We start from the raw sequence: 16,017 nt of genomic DNA, 5'->3' as shown, positions 1-16,017 counted from the left end.
AAATAGTAAAACAATTAGCAGACGTGGATCACATACAACAAGAAACAAAATGGCGGATTAAGTAGTCGAACAGAGTTACATTTGAGTGACATTGTCTTCAATGTCCTTGGGTTCTCTGGGTTGTACGAAGCAGCTTTAATAGTCTTTCGAGGTAATAATTCAACATTGATTTCTTAAGAGTACTCAAGTTGATTGTTCTAAGTTCCAGTGTTTGGTAGTTTTGCAAATTGAAAGACAGAAGATAGCGTATGCTAACCCGGACTTAAAAAGGCCGTTCCCATGTAACGTATCTACCTCATGATCAATTTTGGAAATATGCAGCGATCCAGTCGAGTCAAAAGATGCTTTGATTGCTAATGGAATCCACCCTTTGATTTCGTCTTCGTCGGCAACCTCGCTTCGCCTAGAGTGCAGAAAAACGGGAAATGGAAAAAAAAAAAAACAATGAAATACTCAAAGCAATATGACAAGAAGACTAAAAGCTCATACCTTACCTCTGAACAAACAAACATTTTACCAAGATTACAAGAATAAGATTTTTTTAATCATCTATATTGTTATTTCATGTCAATAACGGAGGATTTGAATCAAGTGCCGAAGGCGCGCATTAAACTACGAGTCATCCATCATCAGTCTTACTAGGGATGGTAAGAAGGTCACAACACTAGCTTCTCCAAGGGAGCGTTCTTAAATTTTCTCTTGAAGAGGGAGAGCACCTTTTGAGCGCGCAATCAAGTTTCGCAAGTTTAATCACAGGACCCAGAGCAAATTCTCTTGTAATGGAAAATTCGATCAAACAAACAAAAAGTCCTAACCATCGGCTTTTTTTTGTGAAATAAACAGCATATCAAAACTAACGCTTCGTGCTTCATCGGGTATCCACAAGACATCTGTTTACTCTCGGTGTCTAGATGCCCAGACGAAACACTCGCCTCTCTCGTTTTGATACGCAAAGTTAAGTTAGCAAAACTGGAGGTCGTTTGACCAACAACTGAGCTAGCGAGAGGCATCGTTCTGTTCCTGATTTTACTTCACAAACCGTTTAGCACGCCTCTTTTAAAAGAACGTTTTCACTGCAAACCAGTTTGTTAAGTCAAAGAGAGGCGAGACCCATACCACGCAGAGCTCCGTTGTTCGTCCAAAAGACAGCTGGTTTTGCAAACTTCGCGTACCAAGTTTGACAAATTGAAAAGCGGAAATGCTTTCGCTGTGGATGGAAAGAGTAATTTTGTCAACGGAAAATAGTTTACGTGCACTTTTAACAATGTTAACACTTTTCTTCCTACCGTTCAAAGATTAGCAATTTTATATTTCTTTGCGAGGAAACCTGGCCTTTGAAAAAACATTAAGAAAACCTTCTTTGGATTGCAAACATCGTTGCTTTTCTGATGTGAACACATAGAATGAGAGGTAAGGCGCCGCGATTTGTACCAATTAAAGGTGACATCAAGATTGCTTTCATTTTAACACCAACTAACGAATTTATCACACAGTCAACTGTTAAGATGGAAAGTACTGTGATTTACCCGTCTTCAGCACCGTCCCTGTCGTGTCTGAATTTGCAATCGACCCGTGTGCAAGCGTTGCCATATCTGCAAGCTCTGGCTGATGACTGTATGGTTGTTTTATCTTCAGATTTCAGCGGTGGATCTAGTAACTGACCAAACACAAATTCCATTATAAGAGAGAGGGACCAGATGATTTAAACGGTATTTTTCATTCACTAAAGCGTTTGACTAGGTTTAATAGGTAAAAGATGCAGCATTTGAGGCATGAATTTTTGTCATTTTCTCTTGTCTCCTGCAATTTAACCAAAACGTTATATTAGGAAACTTAAGATTTTGACGAAAACGTGAGAAAACAGATGTCGATCTTCCCTTTTCTCTGTTAGCACCGATAACATTACTACCCGATCAGTTGTAGATTGTTCGCTAACATCGTATGACTTGAACAAGATAAACTAATTGAAAAAAACAGTGCAAACGATTATTTCCAAGTAGAACTGGCATTTCGTTAGCGTTTTTTTCGTTGTTTCGAAAGCCTTCTGAAATCAAAAGCACACTACGAGAGCTTGACGTTATATCCACAGTGAAGAAAGGACTGTTAAAACTGAGGAACCCAAAAGACAGATACTCAGAGGTTAGGATAAAGATAAGGCTGACATTTCAGACCATAAAATAGTGAAATGAATTCTTCTGGTAATTACCTAAACAATTTCCTACACAGAAATTACGAACTTCAACTCATTTCGTTCCAGACGGAGGCAAGAACAAAAAGCGAAGAGGAGTCAGGCCTCAGTTTATCAAAACAATTACACTTTTTCTGTTTTTTAAGCCGGTTTGGTTAGTTGTGTCTCCCATTTTCCTCGTAAGCCGACCAAGTCTCTTCCATAGTCCCACAGAGAGCACTGGTATTTAGTAACACTTACAAATAATGTTTAAATTCTTGTATATAACCAGAAAGTTCTTAGCCGAAACATTTCCAGTACGATCCTTGAAATTTAGAAAAAGAGAAGCAACATTGCTAAGGAGTGGAGATAGGCACTTCTCACAAACTGATAACAATTTATAAAATAATTAGGATAGTACGCGAACTCTCATTGGTCAATAGCTGTGTTTAAATGAGAGTATGGAAACACGAAATCCTCTATTGCTTAAATAGCCTCTGCCCTCACCAGGAACCCACTGATGACCAGGAAGCCTATGCCACAGCATTTTCACAGATCGATCTACTTTTAGATTAACATTTCCGCAAAAAACAAAAGCAGTTTCGGTTCTGTGACACTATGACGTCAACTTAGTGTCCTGTGATCGGTCAACGGGTTCCTTCGGAAGTCTCATTCGCGGGAAATTCAATCTAAAAATAAATCAGTCTGTGAAAACGCCGTGACAGGAATATAGGGCTCCTGTCCTCATTGCATAACGCGAACTTTGTGTCAAATGTTTATTTTCAGTTTACAGTGTGCCCAATTAGTGCTCCAGCGCTAGAAAGACTACACACTTAAATAAATAAATAAATAAATACGAAGAAAGAGAGCAAATCTCGGGCTTGTGCTGCGAAGGTTATTTTTATCTGTAGTTCCTATGACCGCACGATCTACTTTCACACTAACTGAGCGGGAAATACTGATCACAACTAAAAATAGATTTCAAATAATTTTCATCACAATAGGGACACATATGGAGGATTCACTTTCTTATCACATCTTCTCTTGGCCACGTTTACGCAACATTGTTGCACTAGGTCCATTTGTTGCCCGCCAGGGGCCTGAGGCACATAAAAATTGACATGTTGCGTTGAAAATGTTGAGAATGTTGCGTGCGTTTGGCCAGCCAGTAAGATACTTGCTAAAATCCGTGCTGCGCGTGCAGCACGATTATTTACGCTCTTTTAACCAATGATATTACCTACCTACCTACCTAAACAATGATATTGTTTTGTGGCGATGCCGTAGTCGTAGCAGTCGCCGTTTCGTAAATAGAGAGCTTTAGATTCTAGGACGAGAACGACAACGAGAACGAGATTTTCTCAATGAACAACGCAGCGGGAAAAACCTGATACCGTCGTGACGGTCATTTTAGTACGAGGTTTTGCAAGAATGTCGTTGTGTCAAAACAAGTCAACAACACGGTAGCAGATTTAGCATTTTTTGATCATCAAAAAAGGTTAGGTTACCAGCAATAATCGTCCGGCCGCGGGTTAAGAATCTTCTAAGAATTTTCGCTAAAACCGGGCAGTCAAAACTCGTACTCCTTCTCATCCTAAAGTTCCCTCATAGGGAGTTGAAGCAAAGACGACGGCTACGGCAACAAAAAAGTCAGTCCAAAATATAACTTATCGCTATCGCAAGTATATCGCAATTATTCCGTCTTGTTCACCTTGTACAATACAGGCGAACTATCCCGTAACTGGATAGGTACGAACGGTTTTAAAGTCACAACAGAAAATGACTGTTTCATTGTCATATGCTCACGTTGTCGACAAAACCCAAATTTGGGGATTTCACGTTGTTGTTTTGTGGACTGTGACGGCAGGAAAATGCACGGAAATTTGTGTTGCACGTGCAGCGCGAGTATTTTTCCTAGTTTAACTAATAATATACTCGCTTTGTAGCGTTGCCGTAGTCGTCGTCTTTGCTTAAAATCCCTAATAAACGACGACGGCTACGGCAACGGCAACGCCAAAAAGCAGTAATATTATTGGTTAAAAGAGGAAAAAACGATCGTGCTGCACGTGCGGCACGTATTTTTGTACATTTCTCTCCAGTACTCGTCAAAAGAACAACGTAAAATGACCACTTTTCGGGTTTTAACGACAACGTGGAACTGAAACAACAGTGAATCTTTCCTTCTCTCTCTTTGCTTCAAATCCGTACATACCAATCTGGTTGAAGCATAGTTCATCCATATTGTACAACATAAACAAGACGGAAACATCGTGAAACACTTAGAGGAGCTTAAACTACTAGTTTGAAGTGACGTTTTCGTCGCCGTAGCCATCGTGGTTTCTTAAACTCCATAATTATCTGGGTGGAGAAAGCAACCACCAAAAACACCGTCACGTACGTCTGTCACAAGGGCTAAGGCCATCCCCCTTTTTTTTGGTCGTTTACCGTCGAATGCGTTTCCTGATATTGGGTCGGTAGGTCGGATTGAAAAAAAAAAAAAACCTAAAAAAAAATCATAAGCATTCTCGGAATTGGAGACCTGGTACCCCAGCATCATAGCTGTGGAGCCACAAAAACAACAAGACGTGAACCCAAAATCCATATCGCGGACGACGCTAAACGGAGAAGAAACGGACAAAAAAACGGAGAAGAAAAAGGGGATGGCCTAACCATTGCCATTACAGCGTTGCAGCAATGTCGTGGAGAGAATAATTGCAAAATTGACATGAAATATTCAAACCTGTTGTTGTGTTTTCCAAAACTCCAGTTCCTTTGCGTTTTCCATGCCACAATTAAACACTAAGATATCTGGGAGTTTCTTGACCTTCCGAGTTTGCATCTTTGGGGAAAAAGATATGGCATAGTTTGGTTTACAAGTTCCTTAGAAAGCGTTCGTTTGACTGCATGAAAGGTAAGGTTGTAACACGATTGAAAACAACGTCGCATCAAATTGCGAAAACAATCTGAATATTGTCATTAAACAGCCCACAGACACACTAGGCAGTGGCACAGTTGGTCGAGGATTGGACCGCCATGTAGAAGAGGTCGAGGTGTCGAGAATGTGATAACGTAATATGGGTGTGACGCTGTTAATATTTACTAACAGCTAACAAGAGACAAAAAGGAGATCCTTTTACACACGTGGGTTCGAGTCGAAAGAGCGAGTAATGGAGAAATTATATCGAGAGTGAGCTTGATGTAAGTTTGTATCAAGAAATTCAATGAGATCATTAACACAATTCACAACAGAGGGTTTGAACCTCGGCTGGACAAACACTCAGGATCTCAAAATTACCGAGGAGAAAGTGCTACCTTTCTAACTGCAACCACAAATGCTTAGGTTTTTTAGTTCCCTGGGATAAGAAGTATAAACTCTAACCTCTGTCCGACAACCTTTAACTCACTCTAAGGAACTCACACATTCTTCAGTTACATCGGGCTCAAGTTCTGTGCTGATTCTTCGGGGACCGATGAGAAAAGGATAAGGTTATGCTAATGATGCAAAATTTGTAAACAAATGTTTCCCATGCAGTATTTTCTCACTTACTGTCGGTTGATATCTGGAGCATTGTTCACACCAAGCCTGCATACTCTGCTCTTGACACATGCACGACAACAAAACGGACTCAAAGCTAATTGGAACTTGCTGTGTTTTATCTATAATCAACACACAGAACTTAAATGGACATTACAGTGCCTTTGAAAGTTTTCCGTATTCGACACTTTACTAATAAAGTTTTACAAAATTTAATATGGCACCGATGTACTTGCAAGGGAACTTTTTGGTCGGAAGGTGCAAAGTGCAGGTTGCAGGCCATTGTTTTGCCATAAATGAACAACCCAAACCTTTACAAAAATGCTAAGCTTGGGCTTAAACATTATCTAAAGCATATTGTTTAAGCCTAATGTTAGCATTAGTAAAGGTTTGGGTTGTTTCAGCTACGGTGAAACAATGATCTGCAACAAGGAGCCCATGCATTATTTGGAGCTTCCATACGTAATGTACCCTTGAGTTAACCCTTTTCCGTATCTTTCTATTTTTAGAACTAATATATTTTGACGTATTTGACGTGTGTGACTGAGAACATAAATGAAGTGGTACACATACGTCACGTACGTACATGAACTTTACACCCTCCAACTTTTTGGTATCATATACAGGACTGAGACGAAAAATATTTATTTCAGCCTGAAAAATAAATCGTTTTAATGTTTTCTCTAAGCACCGATTTCAAAACGGTTAGCTTTTAAGGTGTAATAGGTACCGTTATTGTTAGGAATCCAAATTTCTTGCCTCACTAATTAAGTGCGTAACGGCACCAACGTAAATAAAGAAGCGTGTCTCACACTCTTTAAGAGCGCTGGTCAGTTTTTTGGGAAATTCCCTATTCAGGCATAGAAACCACAAGCTCACCTGCGGGCATTTCAGGGTATTCCAAATTGAAGAGCAACGTGGTCGATTCTCTTTTTGTTTCTTTGCCGCAGCGGCAGCGGATAAGCAGTTCAACGTCCGAGCCAAATAAACGATGGACAATGGAGGATTGATATGTTTTCGGAGGGCTAGGCACAAGAAAAAAGAATGCACAAAAAAACCATGGTGTTCACGCCACGTGTATATTCTCACAAACTTGACACAATTCAACTGTTACCCTATTTAATACTGTGGGTCAAAATTACAGAACTGTCTTTTTGTAATTTACATTGAATTACTAGGTAACGAGATTAATCATAACCATTACAATTCTCTTTGATTGGTGCAATAACTACTTTATTTTTCACTAATTACTGTGTAGGGTTGAAATCGGACAGTTGGCTGTAATCGGATACCTGAAATCGGACAGTTACATCAGCCAATGGCCGAATTTAAACTAGAGACGAAACGGATAATTCGTCTAAGTATAAATTCGGTACGAGGACGAATTATGGAGCAAAATTCGTCTGAGGCTGATTCGTCTGTTAGCACGTCTTCAAGACGTGCTAACAGACGGATAAATCGTCTTAGACGGATCATCCGTCTCTAAATTTATATCTAGGCGGAAACGTAGACGGTTTTTTGACGAAGTTTCCACATGAGAGGAACTAGTTTCTATATTTTCGCAGGGTTTCCTGGGATGCCTATTTCAAGATGGCGAAACGTGTAACGTATACGTAGACAAAATACTCGTCAAAATTTGTCTTCTGATTTATACCTCAAGTGTATTAAGGCTTGACCAATCTAATTATTATGCATATTTTTATTTGAAGTAAAGCGTTTGTCCAATGTCTATAAACATTAGCAGAAAGTTTTTTATCGGTGCTGTTATTGATTCGCCAAAATATTTTGCATCGCATTTTGGTCACGTGACCCTAAAACAACTTATAACGTTTATATCCTTTATTCAAAAATGGGGAACATTTTTATTTCAAAATTTTGAAAACGTTTGGCATTAACACGTTTAGTACAACTGTGCGTATCGAATGCCGCCTTTTAATGTGGTACTCCGTATTTACCTTTTAAGATATTTGGATGTTTATCATGTCACGTGACCTATTTTCCTCAATTGTTCATTGCTCTTAACATGTGGACATGATTAAAAGGCGGCATGACAAAGCCCTTAGAAGGGGTCATCGAATAATCAAGAAACAAGATTGATATAATGTAGCTGAATGTTCCCCATTTTTGAGTAAAAAATATAACTGTTATAAGTTGATTTCGGGTCACGTGACAAGAATGTGGTACGGGATATTTTGGAAAAGTTATAACAATACCGATAACTAACTGCCTGCCAAGTTTCATAGGTCCGGGACAAATGCCTTCCCTTCAAATAAAAATATGCATAATAATTAGGCTGGTCAAGCCTTAATACACTTGAGACTTAGACGAATTATCCGTCTGACGGATTATCCGTCTAGACGGATAATTCGGCTCTAGTATAAATTCGGCCAATCATATAAAGTTACATCAGCCAATCATATAAAGTGCACTCAGCTCAATCCACCAATCGCAGATTTTATCACAATAACCATAGCAACAACCACCAACCAAACTGGGGACTTTCCAAAATGGACAAATTTGTAACATAAGACAGTGAAAAAGGAACGCATTAATTTTTTTTCTTGGAAATTGTAATGGTTATGATTAATTGGTAAAAGGACTTCGTGTAGTCCAATTCGGTCTGTAAGGATTAAACAAATCGGACTCCCGCTACGCAGTCATCCGATTTTGTTAATCACTCGTATGATTACAGACCAAATTGGACTCCACTCAGTCCTATTACCATTAGAAATCACACATTCGTTTTCTAAATGAGGACAGATTGGATTTCCTGAGACATACATGGTGAGCGGGAGATATAAAGATAATGGATAACATGAGACAACAACCGCAGAAACCTCACGCGACATTTTCTTCCGTTTTACACAACAAATATTCCCAGCCCTCACTGGAGTGAGTAAACAAAAACGATTCCTCGGCATCAGATAGAGACAGCACAACGTGTTGGTATGTTGTCATGATTCTGGACTATTCAAGTTTTAGCACCGATTTCAAACTGGTTAGCCTTTCGGTGGTGGTGTAAGTACCACCGCTCCCGTCGCTGCAGCAGCCTCGTGTCCTTATCCTTGTAATTAGATGTACTTTTCATGACAATAAGAACTGATTTTAATAAGAGTGATACCGGACTTGCACTTGCTTTCATAAAGAGCCAGAGTGAACTTGGAATGTCCTAATAGATGATATGAAGAAGAAGAAAGTTTCTAAATTAAACCTGTTTGACGCCAGTAAACTGTCATTCCGTGGCTTTTTACAATTCGTGACTTTTTAACAGCATTGTGTAAACTATGGATCACTGAGTGTTTTTGAAGTGGAAGTAGCCTTACATCACGAAACGTTACGCATCTGGTATCACGCATCTGTACACCAAAAAATACGACGTGAAGTGTTGTCGTGACGGAAAAAAAAAACGCTAGGAAGAAGTGCTAGTAAATGAATTTTCTGGATGGAACGTGAGAATGACAAAAATTGGCTAGATTGTGAAAGATGGTAAAGGTGTATTTAACGAAAAATACATACCCGGTGTGTATTTTTCGTGAAATGCACCCAGCCAAAAAATATCCTTATCTTAAAGGACATTATATTTCCCATGAATTTTTAAACATTTTTTGGTTGAATTTCTACGTGAAAGAAAAAATGGCCGAAGTTTATCCGTAGACTTTACGATTGTGCCGAAGCACATCTAATCAATAAGACTCCGGAAGACCTCAACCGACGATGACACAAAGTCCAACACAACACAATCTAAACCTTACTGTCTCGCAGCACAACAAATTAAAACTGATTCAAATAAAATGCTTACGGGTTTTGTGGGTCAGCAGCTTCTGTGGTTATTGGTGGTTCAAGGGTATCCTATAGAATTAAAAGGAAAAACTGCCAAAAATGCAAACAAGAATTTCGATTTGAAACGTGACCTGCCTTGTCCAAAGAACTTCACTAGCGTTGGACTGCTTTTCTAGGGCTTAGGTTCAAAATCCCTATCGGTCATGCGTTCGGGGTCTTTATATAATGGAAAAGAGGGTGCTACACTCACCATTTGTAACAACATGTGCAATTCACAATGGTCATAGTTATTACTCCTCTTGGATCAGGACGTCAAATGGTAGATAGTTGAACGAGAAAATGGACGCTAAGAGTCCAAAACGTATTCAAAGAGTAGAGAAAATAGTGCCTTCCCCGAATGCGGAGTTCTAAAGTTTGTGGACGGGAGAGTGGGGAGGGAGTAGGGGTATGGGCATATCATGAATTGCCTCTATTTCATTTAATTGGAAAATGTGACCACAGCAATTGGCTTCCAAGTTATAAAGCAATGAGACTACCTGATGCATCTGAAATTGATTTTATCAAACGAGTTGATAAAGGTCGAATAACCACCGTGAAAGATTTGGAAAGCTGACGTTTCGAGCGTTAGCCCGTCGTCGGAGCGAATGGGCTTACGCTCGAAACGTCAGCTTTCCAAATCTTTCACGGTGGTTATTCGACCTTTATCAACTCGTTTGATAAAATCAATTTCTGTTTCAATCTCCCACCGACGCAGTACCACAGTTTCTTTAGAAACTAAAATTTTGTTACCTAAAGCATCTGTTGAAGAGCAAATCTAAACCAGCTCTGAATCAAACGAGGAAAGTTAGCGGTTCCAAATGACTCATCTACGTCGTTCACAACCAAACCAAGCGCTGCTGCCTCTGGGATTGTTAGCCTGTTGAAAAGAACAAAACAATAAATTGGCAACGCGCGTTAATAGAAGGGTATTGCTACAATATGTGTGAAGAAAAAGTTGCTCATCTGATGCTTATCACGGACGCGACCAGAGTACAAAACATTGTGTTTCTCCAGACGTCTCTTTTTCTTTAGCGTTCGCTGGGCTAACGAGTACGGGAAAAGAGAGCTCTGCCATTGGTCGAAAGTCACTTTGATCCAACGACCGTCCACAATCTTGGACGGCACTCTTCAAACCGCATGCTCCAAAATGTTTGCTGAATGTGACTTGAACCCGCTGTCTCCCGCACGTTCCTTTACAGTAATTCTGCTGTTTTTAAGTGAGCCCACACAACATGAAGTATCACGTGAGGATTCGGTCGCTAAGTAACCGACGCGCATGCTCAACACAATGAGTTTCGACCCTTGGCAGAAGTCTCTTTTCCCGTTCTCGTCAGCCATGCGAACGCAAAAGAAAAAAAGACCTTCGCTAGCAGAGAAAACTTTGATAGCAGTTAAACCATGTTTAACCACGAAGAGTTCGCCTTCCGAGACAAAAGGCACACAATTTGTTATTCGATTCTTGTAAAATCCTACTTGTGATAACGCACGTTTTCTTTCGTTGGCCGTGTGATAACTTGGCCATGGCCCTTAAACCTAACCTTGGGCTTCATTGAGAATCTTGAGCTCTGGGGACAAAAAAGGCAACGAGCATATTGTATCTCGAATTCCCTTCTTGCCATAATTTGCAGTAGAAATCGGCAAGGCGTTGCTTGTCAGCACTAGCCGAAAGGCAAACGTGTTGCACGTATTTCATAAGTTTGTGATTTGTTTTCACTAGATAAAACGCAGTTCGTACTTGCTACGAAACTAACAACAATCGTTCTGTGAGACTTCGGTTCCAGCCATCTCCGTAAGGCCGCCGCATACCTGGCAAGTTTGACCAGAGGACAAATCCAGCATATGAAACAGGAAGCCGAGTTCACAGGCCAAGCAAAACTCACGGTGACACAAGTGATTCTGAAAACCCACCCTGACAGGTTCCACAAAATACAGCAGCTAGAAGGAAGAGAAGAAATGCATTGGAAGACTGTACTACGAATGAATTCATAAAACGGCCGAAGAAAGATGAAATGACCGTCGTAATCATCACAGTTTTGCTCGCAAGTTTCTTGCTGCTGCAAAACTATGGATAGACAAAGTATCAGGCTTGTGCGTCAAGGCGAACCCGTTGAAATATTTTTCCCACCATGAATAAAATAGTCCATTTCGGAGTTCATGTCTGCCTCCTCTTCAAAGCGAGTCTAAATGCGAAGTGTTTGTCATAGTAATTACTTCTACTTAACACATGAAAGAAAACGACTGATCATAAGAAAAACTTTGCGTTTAGGAGGCAGAATGGAAATGGCCTGTTGAGGAGTAAGACACACAAGGTATCAGTTGTTCCAATTTTTGATGAGGAATGAAAATGGCAGCGAAATGAGGAATGGGGGGAAGTCATCAAGGATGAGTAGGTTGGATAAGGAATGAAAAAGTTAAAAGTTAGGGTGAAGACGTCGACAGGGGTGAGAAGGCCAATGGGAACGAGACGCAGCTACTATTATCCTCTGCATCTTTTTGCCGAACAACGGAAATAACTGGTATCCACTTGGCTATGGGTTGGAATGTAGTAGAAGCCTGATATATACGTAAATTGGGAAGAACACTTCAATCATTGTGGAACAATTTGGTTGATACTTGTTTGTTAAGTATTCCTGTAGCATAGCATTGCAGTAAGCATTAAGAATGTGAGTTTCCAAGCCAGCGAATGATGTCCTATTGTAATGCTTGAAATCGAAGTCTTCAACACCTGAATTTACAAGATACAGCACTTTTTAGATAACATTGGTGAAAACGACATTATGTCTTCGTGTTAAGAGAAGTAGCTCAGGCAGATGTTGGATGGTGTTGGTAGTGCTGTGCAAGCGGATGTAACAACTCCAAACAATGTAAAAACGTGCAGTGTATTATGGGAAGGAAACGACCCATAAGACTTTGTAAACTTACAAAGTTAGGCTGCCGACATGCTTCTTCAACATATTAATGCGCTACTATCTCAATGGAGATCATATCTAATGTGTGTGCGTGGCCCCAACAATGTTGGAAGAACTGTGCAAACGGAACAACATTGTTGCGCTAGGCTTCGGCGATCAAGGAGCAAAAGAAACGTCGGGAGTTGTTGGCTCAAACGTTTGACCAGTTTCAAATTTCGCGCAACAACTCCCAACAACACGCAACAGGATGAGCAAAGGGACGCAGCATGTAACACCCAACAATGTTGCGTCCCTTTGCATGCGAAATCTCAAGTGAAATACTAAATTAGAAAGCCCTTCTTTTGAGTTGGCAATTGTGCAAGTCATGCAACTGTTTGGCCAAGTACGCAGGACTTATTTGTTCAATTGAGAGGGGGTATTAGAGAATGGGTTCAGAATACTGGTTAACTTGCTCGGAAAACACCTTCATGTAAGATCAGTTTTAACATTGTTTCCGGGATCGGAAAGCGAGTAAAGCGCGCAAGCGCAAACGCAGAGTTGCTGTCCGGAGGATGGCTTCGATCCGCGGTTCGCGTCTCAGCTCCATTGCTACACATTCCATCATCTTGACTAAAGCTCGTCACAGTGTTAGCCACTCAAAACTGTCTCTTAGCATTCCATGTTGGATGATATGGAGCAGCATTTTGTTGGGGGCACTTAAATGCGGGATTGTACAGCTGAATCCAGGAAGTTTACGGGCACCCTAAGTAACCCAAAAAACCGTACACCAAATTTCTTGGGACAGCTATGCAAAACTTGTGATTACTGATGACTTCAGCATTCCTTTCAAAACCAGTGCCATATTTTTGCAGTTCCCACTCCCCCTCCCCCCCCCCCTCCCCCCCGGGCACCCACTACAATGTTGAAAGTCTGAAAAAACTATGGGTGCATGTTTACAGCATTGTGGGTGGGGTGGGCTGCACGAAAGATTGCATAGTTTTACTTGTTAACGTCAGCTTATTAGCAGCATAGAGCCAATCTGAAGTACGGCCTTGGAAAAGTCTCTTTGTATCGAAAGTTCTTTACCTGTATTGTCACACTTGACCACTCATTTGGACTAAATAGCCAACAATAATGCTTCAAAAATAGGCAATTTTAAATTGAAATCCTCCATCTTTGTTTTTGTGTATGCAAACGAGGCTATGACGTACAACAGTCAAGGATTTCACCGGTTAGCTAGATGTACTTGATGTAAACAGGCAGGAAGAGTGATACTTTGTAGACTTGAATCTTAATCCAGAGGGTAAATTGTATTGATATTGGCTCCACCATCAGAATAGATTTACCTCGTGGTCGTTAAGCAGGGTTTATATGTAAGTTATATGCACGAGTTTTACAAAGCGAAAGAGAGTTTGCAGTGCTATCCCGCGCTCATTGCTGTGAAATAAACGCCTGGAAATCGAGTTTAATCTGTCTACCGTGGTCTTCTACGAGACGTTGAAGTGGATCTATAAAGCTAATATAATTTAACTACATTTCAAGTCAAGTTTTTTATTTTACTGCCTGGAAAAGCGCAAAACACTGAAAGTCGTCTATATATTGCTTAATTCAGTTTTCTGGCTCCAAGATAATGATATTTGGGACTGGTTGGCTGTGATTTTAGTATTAAGCGAACGTCACCAAGACCAATATTCATATACCTGAAAATCCCGCTTGAAGTCCTCCTTGGTAAGATGACAGATCCGAACAAACAATATACCGGTAGCAGTCGGGTTTTCAGGTTTGAGGAGTCCATCCACGTTTTATTTTCGATGGCCAATTTTTCTTTTAATTGTCATTTTCCGGTGGAAGCTTCGGTTTTTTAAAATTTCTTTATGTGTTCTCAAGTCTAGACATGTGTCTAGTTTCATCTCCCTCGAAAGCGTACTTGGGCAGATCAAAACAAACCCCAACAGCGGTAATTGTTACCCTGAAAAAGCCTTGCTATATGTCTTGAGAAAAAAACTGAAGGTTTCGTCGTCTTATTCCAAATGCTTCCCCGAGTGAAAGCAAACAAATACGTTTGCTGAAGCATCAAAGACGGCTGTCGCAGAAGTAAGAAAGTGAATTAAAAAGAAGGAACGCTAGTGGAATATTTCTGTTTCGATTGTTCAAGATTGTTGTCTTGTTTGCATTTGCTCTGGCTTATTTTTGCCGCCTAGTTTGATTGATCAGAGGATCTACAAGTATTTAGTGACTTAAGTTTCTGTCGCATCTGTGGGCTACTTGGCCTACTACCTATTGAACAACAAAACCGTTTACAGCAGTTCATCCTACATTTGAATTTCTTGGAGCAGAAAGGTCACACAACGTTGAGAAAGAGATCGGGGAACGAAGAACTTGGTAAGGTCCAACACGTTTGTTGACTATTGCTACGTCATAACAAGCCATATCCAAGATAATAATAATAATAATAATAATAATAATAATAATAATAATAATAATAATAATAATAATAATAGTAACAATAATAATAATAATAATAATAATAATAATACTTTATTTCTTAAAAAACGCATGTCACGCAGGTCTCAATGCTTTTTACAATACAGGTTTAAAATAAAAAAAAATAATTTTTATTTATAAAATCAAAAAATATAAAAATATAGAAATCAAAAGGGTAATTTAAAATAATGAGTTTTTAAACTTCTTTTGAAGTCATCAAAGGAACTGTTGTTAAGTTTTATATTGTCAGGAAAACTGTTCCATAATTTTGCGGCTGCAACGCTGAACATTCGATCACCAAAACTGGATGTTCTTCATGTTGGGATCTTAAGAAGGCCGCTTTATTGCATGATCTCAGTCTATGTGCAGGAGTATATGGTATATGGTATATGTAGCTGGGAGAGATGCCATTTAGTGCTTTGTAGACAAGAAGAGCGATCTTAAACTTTATTCTTTGGTCAACGGATAACCAGTGGAGATTTTTTAGTTAGGCATCACATGTTCTATTCGCTTTGATCCAGTCAACAGCCTTGCGACCGCACTCTGTACACGTCGTAGATTTGCGATCTCGGTAACAGGCAAGCCGTAAAACATGTGCTCTCCAAGTCACGAAAGAAGCAGCTTCAAAGTGCTCTTGTCACATTTTAACAGGGAACTGGACAAAACCGGGATTATTTTCAAATTCCCGGGGAAAAGTTCTAGTACTTTAGAGAAACTCTTTCTGGACCGTACTTTCCCTTTAAGTAGTTCGCTGTTGACCGTTATCTCGCGAGATTTTGGATTTTCATTGGCATATAGCAATTTAATGTCATCAGCAAAGAGAAAGAAGAAAATCAATAGGATAAAAAAAGCACACTGGTTCCAAACCGAACGCGGTTCAAACCTTCCTATGATTTTAAGAGGGCTTGTGGACCGTACTGTGATTTCAATAGGATAAAAAAAGCACACTGGTTTCAAACCGAGCGCGTTTCAAACCTTCCTATCTATGCTAATTTTTCTTAAAACATTTTTCTAAAAACGAGTCAAAACCAGGCATTGATTCTTAGTTTTGATTTAATCATATCACGAGGTCATGACCATGACGACCTGCTCATAACATTGTTTCAATGTGCCCAGCCCGATTC

The 16,017-nt window shown here is 39.9% G+C and overlaps 1 pseudogene; it reads right to left on the bottom strand.

The window, feature by feature from the left end:
• Positions 1–16,017, bottom strand: part of LOC138040632 (PAN2-PAN3 deadenylation complex catalytic subunit PAN2-like) — an 89,030-nt pseudogene that overhangs the window by 13,317 nt on the left and 59,696 nt on the right.

The sequence above is a fragment of the Montipora capricornis genome, chromosome 3 (genome assembly GCF_036669925.1).
Source record: "Montipora capricornis isolate CH-2021 chromosome 3, ASM3666992v2, whole genome shotgun sequence".
Lineage (NCBI taxonomy): Eukaryota > Metazoa > Cnidaria > Anthozoa > Scleractinia > Acroporidae > Montipora > Montipora capricornis.
This window is presented reverse-complemented; position numbering and strand designations above follow the sequence as displayed.